The sequence below is a fragment of the Hippocampus guttulatus genome, chromosome 13 (genome assembly GCF_054856545.1).
Source record: "Hippocampus guttulatus isolate MCC_2025c chromosome 13, RoL_Hgut_1.0, whole genome shotgun sequence".
In the NCBI taxonomy this organism is placed as follows: Eukaryota; Metazoa; Chordata; class Actinopteri; order Syngnathiformes; family Syngnathidae; genus Hippocampus; species Hippocampus guttulatus.
The window spans coordinates 1787003-1804967 of record NC_141273.1 but is presented as its reverse complement, the minus strand read 5'-3'; the positions used below and the strand labels follow the sequence as shown (position 1 = coordinate 1804967).

Here is a 17965-nt window from a genome sequence, read left to right as displayed (position 1 = left end):
AAAAAATATTGTTTTTCTTTGCAAATCCACACATTTTTTTGAACTCTAAATTCTCATTGTCTCGCAGACAATTAAATATGCTGACATGATTGTCATACACTAAAAGGCTCCAACCAGATGAGCATTAGACATTAGCGTGAAATCCACCGGCCCCCTTGACCATCGCCCCACAATCCTTTAAAATGTCAGTGTAAATACAACATGGAAAGAAAAAGGTTACTTTGAAGAACATAGCTTCACGTCTTGATTCATTTCTACGTCAGTTGCTTTAAAAATGAATAAGACAAATGTCATCGCATGATGCAAGACTACCGGTATTTGGAGCCAGCAGGCATACTCAATACTGGTGGATGTTGCTTGATGGTGTTGAAGCACTAAATGGCTGTCGGACATCTGATGAGGTCCTTGTTTAAGTGGTGCAATTGTAATAGCAACCTTTAAAGGTCAGTTGATCTCCACATAGGATTCCTGATGAGAAGCAATCGACTAATCAGCAGTGAAACATCATTTGAATTTTGAAACAACACAGAACATGTCTCCAAATGTTTCGTATTGCCCATTTACAAGGTTCTTCAGTTCTTTACGTTAATATTTAAAATTAATTATTTTTAGTGACAGCTCTCTTGACACACACCAAAATGATTCAATGGATATCAAAGTGCATGACCCTGTTCAAATGGTAGGGGTTTTTTTGTGGGTTTTTTTTTACACGATATGTATACACCCAGATATACCATTTAACCATTTTTTTTAACTAAGGATGTGATGTTGTTTAATATTTCACACATGGACAAAATTGAAAGTACCCTGCTTTTAATGAAAAAAAACACCCAACGGTGGTCACAGAACTACCGGGAACTTGAATCTGGCAAAAGTAATACAGTGATTCCTCGCTATTTCGCGGTTCGTTTATCGCGGCCTCGGTGCATCGCCGATTTTTTCTAACATATTCATAAAAAATAAAACAATTAAAAAGCGAAAATGCCGCAAAAAGTCTGCAGAAGGTCCGCGAGAGGCAGTGAAAGTCAGCAAAACAACAAGTCACATAGAGCAACATATACATGTTTACTGTATTTCGTTATTCATACACTAACCTAACCTAACTTATACATGTTAAAATATATTAGCATATAGCATTAAGTCATGTTAATTACTACAAACATACATTTATACCATTAAATTTGGCCTTATAAATATTATTTATACTCATACACGTGCATATACCTATACGGGGGGTTCGCTACTTCGCGGATTTTCGTCTATCGCGGGCGGTTTTGGTCCCCGCGATAAACGAGGGATTACTGTACATGAAGATTAACTCATTAGAAACGTATACAGTGATCCCTTGCTACTTTGCAGTTCACTTTTTGCGGTTTCAGTGCATCGCGGATTTTTGAAAAGCATTCATCACAAAAAAAATAAAATAAAAATAGCCGTAAAATGTCCGCAAAAGGTCCGCGAGAGGCGGCGAAAGTCAGCAAAACAACAGCGAGTCACATAGAGCAACACATATATTACTACATGTATATGTTTACTGTATTTTGTTATTTATTCACTAACCTAACCAAACTTATACATTTTATACAAATATATATATATATTAGAGCTGTCAAACGATTAAAATATTTAATCTAATTAAAAATGCAACTGTCATAATTAACTCAAATTAACTAAAAGTTAATCATGATTACGCACGCATTTTTTATCGCTTCTGAATTTCGTTTGATATTTTTTGTCCCATTTTCCCCCATTTTAATGCTCTCTCATCAACATGGAATCATGAATCAGTTTTCTATGTGCAAAATGCAAATATTTACTGAAATAACAATTTCAACTTTACATGAACATTTTTCACTTGGAGCAGTTATTAAAAAATATTTTGCAACACAACAGCTGCTTTAACAGCTCTTTCTATGGAATCAAAACAGAGCAATGTAAAATTATAAAGTGCACATCTAAGGTAAAGTAGTACTCAGCCTAGAGTGGATTTAAACCATGGTTTCATACTTCTCAAGTTTGCTTTGAACACAGCAGTCAGGCTATGTTGATTCTGTTGGTCCTTCTTGCGCGGAAGTCTCTCTATGGTTTTGTGTGTCGACATCATTTTGGATGACTACACTTGGTTCGAGGCACAACACTGGAGACGTTTTCTTATTTTCAGTGTGGTCGCTACCACTGCACCGCTGAACGCAGTAGTGGTAATCCGGGTCTTCCGTGATTAAAACAAAAGCATTGTGGGTAATGAAGTGTTATGACTTGGCCCGTGTTAGCTAGTCCGAAAGTTCGGGCGCGTTTCACCCAAAATCTTACGATGCAAAACTCCTGTTCATGGAAGCACGGGCGGTGATAAATGAGCACCTAAAAAGGAAGCACTTTCTGACTGATGTCTGATTTCATTTCTGACAAAGGGACAGTTGTGTCTGGAAGCCAGCATTAGCACACACAAAAATTGTGTGCCCTGCGATTGGCTGGCAACCGATTCAGGGTGTCCCCCGCCTACTGCCCGAAGACAGCTGGGATGGGCTCCAGCACCCTCCGCGACCCAAGTGAGGATGAAGCGGTTCGGAAAATGAATGAATGAAGCTACCGAGTGTGTGTGTGTGTGTGTGTGTATGCGTGTGTGTTTGATGTAATGCGTTGTCATTGACATGTAGCTATTCTAGTTCTGATAGCATACAAAAATCCGCTAACCCAGGGGTGCCCAAACTTTTTTGACCGAAGATCCACTTTTCGATCAACCAACCTCCCGCGGTCCCTCCGGCGGTCGACTGGTTACCGCATACGCACGCACTTACACACGCATGGCATGATGTGCAACAGCCATAACGGCCCCTAAGATGAACGAAACAGAAAAATAAAGTAGACAAAAGTTTATGGGTTTGTGAAAAGGAAATGACCATCTACCTCAGTCGAGACCTGACGCGGAGCCACGGGACGCACTTTTGCAGCGTGTCAACTATCGTAGCTCACGTGTACCATTTTTAAAATGCTTCTCTCGTCCGTCCAGATTCCCATTCTTTTCCAGTGCCCTCGGTGAATTGTACACGAAACAAACTCTGAATGAGAATAATAATAACAATACAAGATAGAGCGCAACAGCTCTGATTGCAAGCTGCAACAACGTCCGGTGATGCAGGTCACCCGCCACTTTCATTTAAAGGTGACCGGCGTTATTATTTTATTTTTTAAATACTTTTTGTGAAAGGATGCTAAGGATGCAGTGTGCACTAACACAAGAATATATCATATTAATAACACGCACAGAGACACACAAATATTTTGGGCTGTTGTATTTTTTGTCTCCCTCAACACCCCTCGCGATCGTCGTATTGGGCACCCCTGCGCGAAACCCTTTACCGGGATTGGTCACGTGACGTTCATTATTTTAAATGCATTCATGGTGTTTGCAATCTTGAAAAAAAATCTTTTTTCAATAGATGTTTTTTTTTTTTTCAGTGCATGTACAGTGAGGCGATAAAAGTCTCTCCTCCATTCCAAATGATATTTGCCTTAACGTAGTTTCTATTTGGCTAGTTTGTTTTTCACTCTGCCATTTGGGATTTGGCTATTGTTGGACATATTGACATTTTGTGTGATCTATCTTAATTCACACAGTAATGAGTTTTGTACAATATCGAGTGCCATACATCTGTCCTCAGGTCTCAGTGTGCCTCTCCTGGTCTGTCTTATTACATGTCTGGTTAATTGCATTTAATTACACTCCGGTGTCTTTTAGAACACTTGTTAGGGATTTAATTACTTCTACTGAGTAAGAACCATCCACACAGTGTGAATGTTTATGTAAAACTTGGGATATAAAAACACCAGGTGCTTCCTTGCAATTTTTAAAAGGGTGGTGAGGACACAAATGGCAAAGTTCCCATGAAGGAGAACTAATGATTTTGGTGATGTTCCACCTTGCTTGCGCTCAAACTCGCATTGAATTATTTCCTGCTTGTAATCATTGCATCGTTCATCTGTGACAAATGAGCATCATGTAGTTTGTGTTGTGGGAAATCATTTTCACTTTGAGAATATATGGTGTGTTCCACACAATCTTTTGCAATTCATCATTGCGCGTTTTGTCTGTGGTTGTGGAACAAAGTGTCACAGTGATGCCTCCTAACTTCAAAAGACTGTAGCCTCGGCTATGTCGTAAGTGCTGGATATTGCCTTGAAATGAGGTCATCGCTAAGGTTTCCATGGATTTTAAATGCGCATGAATAATTGACAGTGTAAATTGAAAGAAAAAAAACAAACAGACTGCTACATACGTTGAACAATAAAAGATTGAGTACGTTCATAAAATGTGCTCCACAAGCATCGAAACATTGCCCTGCGGGAAAAAAAAAAAAGTTCTGTGAACAATTCAGTGCCTCTTCTTCTTCTTCTTCCAGGCATTGGTTGAATTACGGGTGGAAACTGAATTCCAAATTGTTTGCAGGTGCACTTTGCATAAAACCAAATTACATTTGCACTTTGTGGGAGAGAGGAAAAATATGTATGTCAATTTTAAAAAAAAAAGGGGGAGCATCAAAAAAGATATCATTGTACATTATAAACAAAAAAATGACACACACACTACCTACTTTTAAATGCTTTGTGATATTGCTGCTCTTGATTATCCTCATGCACTTGGCTTGCATGGACAAACTAATGAAACCTCCAACTATTTAACGCCTACCCCTGAGCCAATTGTCACTTATTCATGGCTGTTGTCACTAATTCTCACACAAATGGATGTGCAGGACTGAATAAAGGACGCCACAGCATGATTTAAATCTATTGGCTTCGTTATTGTTTATTTGCTCCTTTGGGGCACACACACACACAGTACAGTGAACGAGGTAAATGCCAAATGCCACAATTTATTTTGCAATATTCAAAACATAAACCCAAATAGTCAACAGCCATCGATCAATTTTCCTCTGCACGTCCTGGACTGCATTGTGGTGACGGCAGACTGAGGGCGGTAATTGGGGTATCCTGCTTGCTAGTGCAGTGGTACCTCTACTTACAAAATTAATTGGTTCGGGAAGAAGTTTTATACTAGGAAATTGTAAGTAGAGATGCTTTTTCCATGAAAATGCCCTTATCCGTTCCAAGCCCCCCCCAAAATTCAGACATAAATGTTTTCTAAAACATAAAAATGCATCAAAATATGTAACAAATACATGTTACAATTAGATTATTGCGCAGTAAATGAGAGTTGTGCATAATGTAAACCCCCCCCCCCAAATAATCGAGTAAAAAATAAAAATGATGGTCATTTAACAACTTTTAACTGCGTCCTCACGGGCGGGGGGAGGGGCTCTTTAGTTCATGTTTTTGAGGTTTTGCCCGGCGTTTTGTAAAGAACTAACTGATCCAAGGGCTTTTGCTGTTGTTGGCTTTTAACAATCTTTCGAAAATGTCCAAGGCAAACATCAGCATAGTGAACGACGTAAAACTATCGGAATGCCTCATGGCCCGTGGGGCGAATGACGAGGACGCTATCGATCTATCGACACACAGACCCATACATCCCTCTTAGCCAATGGGATGCCAGGATGATGCTTGGTAATAGCCAATGGCAGAGCATCTCTAAGGATGTTGCGTTCAGGAAACTCGGATCCGTGAACAGCTGCCCATACTGTATTTTTACCTTTCGTATCTTGAAATTTCTTTCGTAACAAGAGGCAATATTTTCCTGTTGAGGTGTTTCGTAACTTGAAGACTTTGTATCGAAAGACGTTCGTCAGTAGAGGTACCGCTGTACAATACTTAACCCTGTCACGACAGTGGTGGTGGAGGACCCCCCAAAAAAGAAGCAGTGTGAACTTGACAAACTGTACTAACAAAACAATGAGAAAACTAAATCTAGAACAGACTAAATCAAGAATCAAAAGTAACAAACAAAAACCCATGGCAGATGCAAAAATAAGGTGAAGGCAATACAAACAAACATCCATGACAGTAAGGCACAAACACTAACCAACAGAAGCTGTGACAGCAGCAACAACAGAAAACAGTGACAGAAACAATGACCCGACACCGAGTGGTCGGGCATGTGTGCCGCCGTAGGAGGAGTCCGACAGAGCCACCTGTTGGTCCCAAACAGATCAACCTTGGCACTCCCAGGTTTGGCAAATTAAACCAATTGCTGAATTGCGCAATCTGGACATTTGCCAACCGCTGGGTTTCCTTAAAGGTCGACATGCATAGGATCACCGCTAGATCATCTTTACACTCTATGAGGGAAGAACTTTAAATGTCTGACCTTTGAAACGTATACATGTACAGTAAAACATCACGTCCACAAGTTACCACAAAAGTAATGAACGGCATCAAAAGGATGTTGAAAGGATCAATCTGAAGATGATTATAGAACAGAGGGGAGGGACTTGCGGGTCCATATCCTGCCTGTTTTTAAATCCCTCCCGACATAATCATTTCAGGCTTCTACAGAGCTTGCTGGTGAGCTGATCGTTTGAATCGGGTATGTTGCAGTAGGGAGGAATATAAAACAGGCAGGATATGGCTCTCAAGGAACCGGAGTTTCCTACCCCTGCTATTAGAATACCTTAACATGAGAAATAGTGTACTGTGGTGCGCTGTATGACAGAATATTATCAAATTACATGTTCCTTCGAAACCGATGAAAAGACAGTAATAGAATTGCTCCAGGCTTAAAGAAGCTGCAGGAACTCAAATGCATACCTGGAAATAGCAAAATCAGGTAAAGTGAATATATATATATATATATATATATATATATTTCTTTTGATAGCGGCTCGGACACCCGCAGCGGCTCCTCTTGTCTTATGTTGAGAGGGAAGAAATTTCATCTGTGCTGTATGTTACACATACAGTACATTTGACAAAAAAGACAGTAAAGTTTTTCCAATCCAATCCAATCCAATATATATATATATATATATATATATACAGTATATATATAGGCGGCCCGGTAGTCCAGTGGTTAGCACGTCGGCTTCACAGTGCAGAGGTACCGGGTTCGATTCCAGCTCCGGCCTCCCTGTGTGGAGTTTGCATGTTCTCCCCGGGCCTGCGTGGGTTTTCTCCGGGTACTCCGGTTTCCTCCCACATTCCAAAAAACATGCGTGGCAGGCTGATTGGACGCTCTAAATTGTCCCTAGGTGTGAGTGTGGGCGTGGATGGTTGTTCGTCTCTGTGTGCCCTGCGATTGGCTGGCAACTGATTCAGGGTGTCCCCCGCCTACTGCCCGAAGACGGCTGGGATAGGCTCCAGCACCCCCCGCGAACCTAGTGAGGATCAAGCGGTTCGGAAAATGGATGGATGGAGATATATATATATATATATATATATATATATATATAAATTCCTCGTCTCACCCCACCTCGGGTGGTGTCCGTCCCTCATTCAGCTCGGGTCCTCTACCAGAGGCCAGGAAGCTTGAGGGTTCTGCGCAGTATCCTTGCTGTTCCCAGCACTGCACATTTCTGGACTGAGATGTCCGATGTTGTTCCCGGGATCTGTTGCAACCACTCATCTAGTTTGGGGGTCACCGCCCCGAGTGCTCCGACCACCACGGGCACGACTGTCACCTTTACCTTCCAGGCTCTCTCCAGCTCCTCTCTGAGCCCTTGGTATTTCTCGAGTTTCTCGTGTTCCTTCTTTCTGATGTTTCCATCACTTGGGACCGCTACATCCACTACAACGGCTTTCCTCTGCCCTTTATCTATGATCACGATATCTGGTTGGTTCGCCATTACCATCTTGTCACTCTGGATCTGGAAGTCCCACAGGATCTTCGCTCTGTCATTCTCCACCACCTTCGGAGGTGTTTCCCATCGAAGGTGGTATATATACATATACATATATATATATATATACATTAAATTTGGATACCTGAATTTTGGAGGGTGTCTGATTCCGCCTTTTTGTACATGAGTGTACAATTGACCCTCGAAGCTTGATGGTCCCCAAGAATGTAACATTTATGTGAGCCTCTCCTAATTTATGTCAATGCAGGTCTCAGATAGGCTGCTGGTGTTTTTTTTTTGTTATTGTTTGTTTTCTACCTCAGAGCTATTCATGATTAATGTATTTTCCACTTGTTTTTTTTTTTTTTTTAAAGCTATTGGCTATTGGCTGTTGGCGATTGGCTCAGTTGTTCATTCTCATATTTGAATGAGATTTTATTCAGAGACAATTGCTTGCGTGCCGACAAGGAACTAATAAAACTGCAAGATGATTTTTTTTTTTTTTTGCATCAAAAAACGAAAACGTGTCAGTTGCAAAAACAATTACGTGGTGAGTCGGCTGAAAAGAAAAATAGTGATGCAAATTTACTCACGAGTACAGAGTAAATCATGACAATGAAGTGACCCTTACTTCAAGTAACATGATTACTGCCACCCAGACTAAGCTGGGGATGCCGCTGGAGACAGAGCTGGCACTCTGAAATTAAATTTCGTCTCTTCATCTGACATTTCGAGTTAGAAAATGTCATCTTCCTTATGTTTAATGACTTGAGGCTTACTATAGAGGGCTAATGTTTCCTGTTTATCAATCCAAAATGTCAAGATGGAAATCACTTATGTTTATGGCTATTGGTCAAAGTTATTTGCAATTCACCAAGTGAAAATTCAACAATTTGGCAGAGGTCTAAAATGATACCGTCATGAGGAGACAACTTCCTTACATCCTGCTCATCGTTATGAGGAGCGAAGCAAATGACCACGTGACCAAAAACATGCATGGCAGGTTAATGGAACACTCCAAATTGTCCCTAGGCGTGAGTGTGAGCGTGAACGGTTGTTCGGCTGTGTGTGCCCTGCGATTGGCTGGCGATCGGTTCGGGGTGTCCCCCGCCTACTACCCGAAGACAGCTGAGATCACCTCCAGCACACCGGCGAGCCAAATGAGGATGAAGCGGATCGGAAAATGGATGAATTGATTGTGACATAAAAAGAGCATTTTGATTCAGGATTCTGAAGGATTTGTGGATTTCCCACGACCTGTTTTATCATATATTTGGAATTGTGCACTTTATTTGTTTATTATTCCACGTTTTCCTGATTCTGGCTTCGTCTCGCCTGCCTGGATAATGTTCATCTTTAAATAAACAAGTGGGTAATGAGAGTCTTTGCTGGAGAGCTATGTTTGTGTGTGCTGTTTGTTTCAGGGGTTCGGTGAATCGGTCTCAGGGGTTCGACAGAGCCTCTGCCATGGAGGTTAAGACACACCCGACTCAATATGTCAATTGGCTATGACACGCCCGCTCAAGCCATCCCTGGCTGCAGATGATCACGTGACATTGCTTGTCCCATCAGTGCTGCGGGAAATTTAGTTTGCTCCGTCGTCAACGTGTGACTGTCATGATAGTACAGTACGTCATGCACGGTTCATTTTGTGCACGATTTTAAAAAAAAACGTATACTTATGTCTTGAAATTTCATTTACTTTTTTCTGTTTTAATGTTTTTTTTTATGTCTTGAATTTGTAAAAAAAAAAAAAATTTTTTTTTTCAATTTTTCACGAATGTACATTTGGACTGGTTGGGTTCAGTACCTCCAACAAGGTTAAGAACCACTGCTGTAAATAAACCATGTAGCAAAAGTGAACGTTGTGAGTACTGTCTGGGTGCATTGTACCTTCTCCATACAAAACGGAAGAAAGGCGATATGATAGTCAGGACTGCCGAAGGCACACTGCCTTTGCCGATTCCACGATGAGCCCACAGGCTCGAATGGCGGCCGCTAGCAGCACATAAACCAGTTTGGCCTGCCAGGAATTTTCCCGGTGCTTGAGATTGGCCATTATAGGCCTGATGTGAGCTATTCTGCATTTATCAATGGCGTTTCATTTGAATTCAGGCTTTTACTCTGAAGGTATAAACACATCAGTCTTCCTGCTGCTGGCTTTATAATTCTCTCTCTCTCTCTCTCTCTTTCTCCCCACTGTCATCCAGTACTGTGCGGATGCCTTGCAAAATGTGGAGCAGCCTCTATGAGGGATGAGCTGGCGGGCAACTGATGAGAAGACCACATAAGAGAAAATAAATCAGAGAGAAAAGAATTTTGTGAACATAGTTGTTTCCACGGAGGTGCAAGGAGACCAACACAGACAGAGGATTGATTGCATTCTTAGACTGTGCAAGTGTTCGAGGGTGTGCGTGTGTGTGCGTGCGTGCGCGTGTGTGTGTGCATGTGCGCGCGCGCGCGTACGAGCCTCGGACTTCCAATCTGTGATGTAAAGGTGGATTTTGCCATGCGGAGGAGCAGGTAACAAGGTAAGATTGGCGACACTCTTTTTGAACTGCTTTTAATTCTTTGAATGCCTTTTTTAGGATTTGTTTTAATATTCAAGCCAGGATAAAGCACAATCCTGTCCGGCATGACTCACTATCAACTGTTAACTCAGCAGGGAAAAAGGTATTGACATTTGGTTTCATCAGCAATACGAATGGATGTCGTCTTTCTCCGGCCAACGGGTGTTCGAAAGTAATTTACAGCATAATAAATGTATTAATATTTAAAAACAGCCTTTATGAGGTCCTCGTGGCTTCTGCGCCGATGAAAGGAGACAACATGCTCTACCTCAGTTGGGAAGATTTTGTGGGAAGGCGATTGCGGCGCATTCAACTGTGAGATTTTTTTTTTTTTGTCTGTGTGTGTGATAAGAATTCTTTTTCAGGCTTCTGTGGGTGAAAAGGTAATCAGTCAAGTGGTGTGAAATGAGGAGAAGAAGGTGTAAAATGTGGGTGGAGGAGGGGGGGGGGGGGGGTTGGATGAAGTGAGATGGATGCGAGGAGAGTCTCCAATGATTGTTGGAGGCAATGACATGATGACAGCGAGAATCCTCCCGAAGGTGCACGGCCAGGATGACACATATGAAGTTGCTACAGTAGCGTGAGTCAAAGTGGCCCTGCAGCAAAGTAGCACTCTGCTTTTATTGTCGCCCCCCCCTGAGTGCGCCAGGATCTAAAAGCCTTGCTTTTTTTTTTTTTTTTTTTTAAACATACCTCAATGCTGACTTTAAGTAGGAGAAATCGGAATGAATTATAAATGAGTTATGTCCCAGCTGAGGGACTCGGCTACTGTCTCCCGTCTCACTTCCCGCGCTTCAATTGGAAGCGGTGTGGTGAGGTAATCGTGTGCAAATGAAGTTGGATTATTCTATTCTCAAGAAGGCCGAATCAGGTTGATGGGAGAACTAACATGGATGCTCAAAACCAGTTTTTGAAAATTGATGTTGTAACCCTGAGCAAACATTTTAGTTTATCTTCCTGTGATTTAAATGCAGCTTTTATCTACTTTTTGGAGGGGAAGGGGGGTGGGGGGGGGGACCAATGTATGCAGGTGCAGGGACTTTGTGGTACGTCACGGCTTTGACAAGCGTGCCGTTTCTAAACGAGAGGGATGCTAATGGAGGAGAGTGAGGATGCAGGCATTACCGCTGCAAGATAGAGCGAGGGGGTGCATCCGTGAGAGCTTGTGTGAGGCGTTTCCATGGCAACCGGACAGGGGTGTGTTTGGTCCCCGGAGATGGTGCGAAACCAGAGGGGATAGGAAGGAGGAGAGAAAACTCTCTCTCGTTAAGGGGGGGGATGGGAAGGAGATGACGGAGGGAAGAAGGGCAGGTAAGGAGCGTTTCCCTCATCCTATTGTTTGTTTTCTCCTCTTCCCGCTGCGCTTGCCTCGCTGGTTTCCTCAACCTTCGCACGCAACCTTTTTTTTTCTCTTTTTCCATTCCCAGCAACTTGTAGGGCTGGCCGCGGTTATATTTCTGTCACGGGAGGCTGTTCCCGCCATCAGCAGACGTGCGTTAGAACCGCTTGCATGACATCGGGCCCCTATGATCCTTCAGTTGTTCTTAAATAAATTCTTTGCCTCATTTGTGTATGTTCGATACAAGCTGTATCCCAAAAAAAAAGATACTTTATGACTACACTAATGAGCTAACGCGCCTGCCAAGACGGCACTTTTTCTGGTCTCAGATGGTGCGAATGTTGCAAAAAAAAAAAAAGAAGAAAAGGAAATCAATGCCACTGTTTATAGCAAGGGGCCTCTCCTATTATTCATTGTTGATTAATTTTCCAAGAATTATAGCCGACCACCAAGGCTTAATTTAGCAATGCACCATCTACTGTTCCTATGAACATGCAGTATGTCGAGTACGTGCAGTACTTGTGCTAGTTAGTGCTTACTGACAGTGAAAAATAAAAATCACCCCCCCCCCCCCACGCCCCTCAAAAAAGTCATTTACTTTTGCATGATTGTCAGAAGCCGGCAGGCAGCAACAAGTGTGATTACATCATATTTGATCTCATTTCTCTATTTTATGATTGATTTAATGTCCGAATTTATTTTGGAGGGGATTTTCTACCTTTGCTTTCTCATCCGGTGTGAATGAAGAGTACACAACACAGATTTATTTGAAATGCAACTTGATTGGAGGAATGGGTAAAGTCAGATTTTGCTGACAATTCAGTCTTCTTCTGTGCCTTGTTAGTTGATGAGAGTAGTATTGAGTTGCTCTGTAAAAATACTCACTTGAAAAGTAAATGCAATTGTAACTGTCCTTTCAGGATTTTTCCTTGAACCACACCGAGACTGTCAAAACAATAATTCCATTCTCACGCCCTCTAAGTACTAATTAAATGCATTTCGAAACTATTTCATTACATAATAAATTCACAAATTCCATCCATCCATATTTTTTCTGGACAGCTTATCGTCACGGGAACGGTAGATCGCGGCTGAATGCACACTGGAAATGATCACCAGTCAATAACATGGTTGATATTGTGGTACTATGTGAGCATTGATCCAGCGTCCGCTGCATCAACATCAGCTATTTGACCAACTACACCACAGGTCTCAAACTCAAGGCCCGGGGGCCAGATCTGGCCCGCCACATCATTTTATGTGGCCCGCGAAAGCAAAACACGTGCCAACTTGCATGATCCTTGCTAAAATCTCTCCTGAAAGGTCAAATTGTCATGTATAACAAACGCTGATATATATACTGTATATTACCCTGTTTACACTCGATTGAACAATAATTGAATAAACTATTATAGTTGACTTGACTAAGTAATCCATTAATTTGTTGTTTGCAAGTAAGAGTGCAATGAGACGATGAAACGTTTTTGTGGTTTCACTGTCATAACAGCCCTCCGAGGGAAGACGCACCTCCAAAGTGGCCCGTGACAAAAATAAGTTTGACACCCCTGCACGACACCATGAATGGCCCACAAAACAATATTGAGAAAATTGTTGTATTTGTAGTGCAATGACATACTGCGAGTGCCAAAGTTTTGCACGAATGCACCCTTTTGACACCATCCCGCCGAGTTTTGGAAGGATGAGGCAAGTCAACAATAACAATCGAGAGTGAACATCCACATGGAATGCCAGTAATTGTCTCGAGACGTGAGCGCCTGACTGATGAAGGTAGTCGAAATCAATGCTCACCGAACGAAAGGGAGCACAATGCAAAGACAGGAAAAGCATGATGGATCGAACCAAAATGTAACTCTGCAAAACAAAACATAAACAGACAATCAAAAGTCCAGACAGGTGTGCTTTACTGGCATTTCTTTTGTTTGTATCTGGAGTTTGAGAAAATCCTTGCAAGCCTGTGAGCAAGGACAGTGAAAACCCTCATTTGTATTGATCACGCTATTTTCTTGGGGGGGGAAAAAAACTGGCCTCCACTCCGAGAGCCTTATTGACAATGATGTCAAAACTATGGTTAAATGAGAGAAAAAATTTGAATCCTGACATATCCACCGAAAAGATCCGTTCAAAATATACCTACGGCACACCACTACATGGAGCTTACATGGAGCCAAGAGAGCTGGCGGTGGTCGAAAGACATCATAAAGTGGAGGGAAAAAGGCTGTCTGAAATGGGATGGCTTATTGGGAGATTTTAAAAGCTTTCTGGGAGCATTCTCAAAATAGACCCCAAATCAAGGTTGGCCTGAATGGTTGTGGCCATATGATGGCTTTCAGACAAAGACAGTACAATGTAAAGTATATACACAACAGTCCTAAACGTGATTTTAATTTTCAATATTATTATTCATCCATCAATCCATCCATTTTCTGATCCGCTTTATCCTCACAAGGGTCGCGGGTGGTGCCGGAGCCTATCCCAGCTGTCTTCCGGCATTAGGCGGGGGACACCCTGAACCGATTGCCACATTCATTGCTACACAGAGACGAACAACTATCCGCGCTCACACTGACACCTAGGGACGATTTGGAGTTTTCGATCAGACTGCCATGCATATTTTTGGAATGTGGGAGGAAACTGGAGTACCCGGAGAAAACCCACACAGAGAACAGAGAACATGCTAACTCTACACAGGAAGGCCTGTATAATATTGGCTGTCCACCAATATTATTAGTTTGTCATTAATATTCTACAAAATATGATTGGCTGGCAACCAGTTCAGGGTGTCTCTACTGCCCGAAGAGAGCCGCGATACGCTCCGGCACGCCCGCGACCCTCGTGAGGATAAGCGGCTCGGACAATGGATGGATGGACGATCCCAGAACATTTATCGACATATTAAATGCATATCAAACATCTTCAAAACATCATTGTATTCTTAAAAATACACAAAACAGCTCACTATTTTTCAGGTCAACAATTGTGATGATTGATTACTGTCAAGCGGTTACAAGCGGCCGAAATGAGTTTTTCTCCGCAGGGTGTCCGGGCTCTCCCTTAGAGATAAGGTGAGAAGCTCGGTCATCCGGGAGGGGCTCAGAGTCGAGCCGCTTCTCCTCCACATCGAGAGGAGCCAGATGAGGTGGCTTGGGCATCTGATTCGGATGCCTCCTGAACGCCTCCCTGGTGAGGTGTTCCGGGCATGTCCCACCGGGAGGAGACCCCGAGGAAGACCCAGGACACGCTGGAGAGACTATGTCACCCAGCTGGCCTGGGAACGTCTCGGGATCCCCCGGGGAGAGCTGGAAGAAGTAGCTAGGGAGAGGGAAGTCTGGGCTTCCCTGCTAAAGCTGTTGCCCCCGCCACCCGGCCCCGGATAAGCGGTAGATGATGGATGGATGGATGGATGGATGGATGATTACTGTCAGACACTGTAAAACAATAAACACAGGAGTTGTTACACCGAGGAGGCCAACACTCTTCGGTTAGCCTGTGTTGATACGAAATTTGCTACTTTTTAGCCTGTTGGGCTGAAGTTAGGTCTTCGGTGTTTATTTCCCCAAAGGTGCTGGATCCATGACTTGATAACAGAAATTGGTGGTCATTGATATATTTACCAATGTCCCATGGAGCTATTGTTCTTGATTCTATGAGATTTAATGGTGTATTTAGTCCTTATACTGCAAAACTATTTTGAGCAAATGCATTTATGGGCAGTATCGCTATTCCACTGACTGGCAACAGCCTTCGACCTTTAGCGGTGGGAGTTCAGTTGAGCGGAGTTTTGGTTGAGCAACAACCAGTGTGATGTTGTTTTTTGGTGTGTTACGTGAAAGACATTCATTGTCTTAATTAAAGATATGCTACAATAAAATAAATATCAATTAATACGTTTTGCAAAAGGGTCCACGTGAAAAACCGGAACACTTGGCCACACCTACTTGCTAAACTCAACTGTGTTCCATATTAAAGCATTTATTTAAAGCACTAAATTGTCTTGTTTAAATAAGATGTTACTTGTAATATGATTAATATTGTTAGAAACGGGAATTAAAAACGTTCAACAAAATTAAGAGCAATCATTAAAATGACATGTACACTATACACATTCACAGGGCACTACATCAAAATTCACAAAAATCACATTTACAATGCGCATCATTTTATTTCATTTTCTTATTTGCTGATATTTTGTGCACCAACCACCAACTCCTTTTAGTTGGGACTCCCAAATTGATCGATAGATCAGCGGGAAGTATCATATACCGGAATCGAAAGCGCGGATATCTCGATCTGATCACGTGATCGGAAATCGGGACCAATCGCGTGATTTTCAGCTGATCCGGTATCGGATGAAAAATATTCTTTTTGTTTTATTTTATGAACACTGAAAAGTCACTTGGATACAAAATAATCCAAATGTGCTAATATATTGCCAAACTGAAGAGTTGTAGCTTATTTTTATATTTCGCAATGTTCATTTTTTTTCTTCTATTTTTAGTTGCGATGCAGTTAGTCTGGCAGGCAAGGCACCCCCAGACACATCTACTCCGCTGCGCACATCTCTCCTGCAGGCAGAAACAGAGCGGTAGGTTTGTCTTCATAGCTTGTTTGGATGGAGAGGCAAGCCGAAAGATGCTCCTAAATAAGTCTGCCTTGCCTGATGTAGTCTAAAGAAGCCTTCTCGCTAAAGGGCGTCGTCCAAGGGTTGGGAGAGCTGAGAGAGTACGACAGACAGGTAGCGATTGTGACACATCCGAATGACATAACTCCAAATTAGAAGTTTAAAGAGTGGATGTTATTTGGTGGAAAGTAAATTTGTTCAACACTGGTTACGTTTGATGTGGTCATCAATATGAATAGCGCTGCTTCAAAATGAGAGAAGTCACGCATGTAGGAAAAGACTGCGCAGCTGCGTGCACTTGTCATTTTAGCCAGCACGAGCCGATAAATAACGATGCAAATGCATTGTTTACCATTCGATAAATCTAATTCATCAAACAGAGGAATCCCTCATTCCAACGTCATGCTTATTTGGGCGATTACACCAAATTGGTGCCATTTGCGTCCCCGCACAATGACATGCAAATACATTTTTATAAAGCGTCCCGCACATTGATATGCATTGTGTTTAAAGTGGCGGCCCTGTGGTCCAGTGGTTAGCGCGTCGACCTCACAGTGCAGAGGTCATGGGTCGATCCCCTGCGTGGAGTTTGCATATTCTCCCCGGGCCTGCGTGGGTTTTCTCCGGGTACTCCGGTTTCCACATGCATGGCAGGCTGATTGAACGCTCAAAAATTGTCCCTAGGTGTGAGTGTGGGCATGCATGGTTGTTCGTCTCTGTGTGCCCTGCGATTGGTTGGCAACCGGATCAGGGTGTCCCCCGCCGACTGTCTGAAGACAGTTGGGATGTACTCCAGCACCCCCCCCCCCCCCCCCCCCACGACCCTTGTGAGGTTAAGCGGATCGGAAAATGACTGAATGAATGAATGTGTTTAAAGTTAACATGGAATTAGCCATAGCGCCTTTATTCAGTAAGTTTATGCTAAAACCCACGAAAAACTGACACAATTGAATTGAATTGAATTGAATTGACCGACATGAAAAAAAAAAAACGAATACACATTGACATGTTCGATATGTGTATCATCAAATTTAGAGAGGAAAAAGAATCTAGAACTTTGATTTTATTTAAAGTGTCTCACAAATTTCAATTGGCATTGATTTGGAGGTGCATTTAACATAAATATAACATATAACAGACATTGATGTATGTATTTCCGTATTTGAGAAAAATTGGATGCACATTTTCTTTCTTCATGCATTGCCGAGGTAATTGATCAGGACTTTGTATTGGGAGGTATTTAAAACCAAAGACTCAGACTTGGGTGCCCAAAAAAGTGTGATCGGGACATCCCTTTAGACAGGGATGTATTGTGATGCAATGATGAATTCGAATAAACTCATTATGGACAGTCTACGAACGTGTTGCTATGTATATTACCAGGGCAAACCCCCCTGGCCCCGCAGAAAATAAGAATGTAGCTAACATTAGGATGAGTGTTGGCATTTTTCATATTCTACATTTTTGAAGAAATGTCATTTCAGGGGTTGTAAATAAACATATACAGGTAAAAAAAAATAATTTTTTAAGTCCGCAAAAAGTCCGCAAACGGTCCGCGAGAAGCTGCAAAACAACAGTGAGTCACATAGAGCAACATATACAGTACTGTACTCCATGTATATGGGATTTTTTTTTTTACCTCTACTGTATATGTTTATTGGTCGCTACTTTGCGGATTTTTAAATTTTTT

General features: G+C 42.2%; 2 protein-coding genes across 2 annotated transcripts in view; both read left to right on the top strand.

Moving 5' to 3' along the window:
• The first annotated feature begins 10115 nt into the window (after nucleotides 1–10115).
• c9orf72 (C9orf72-SMCR8 complex subunit) overlaps nucleotides 10116–17965 on the top strand; it is a 78932-nt gene continuing 71082 nt past the window's right edge. Inside the window, exon 1 of the mRNA XM_086126599.1 lies at nucleotides 10116–10258. The gene's annotated coding sequence lies outside the window, so the exon portion shown is untranslated. The remainder of the gene's footprint in view (nucleotides 10259–17965) is intronic.
• The window catches only part of lingo2b (leucine rich repeat and Ig domain containing 2b), a 53728-nt gene continuing 45900 nt past the window's right edge, over nucleotides 10138–17965 (top strand). Inside the window, exon 1 of the mRNA XM_086126594.1 lies at nucleotides 10138–10258. The gene's annotated coding sequence lies outside the window, so the exon portion shown is untranslated. The remainder of the gene's footprint in view (nucleotides 10259–17965) is intronic.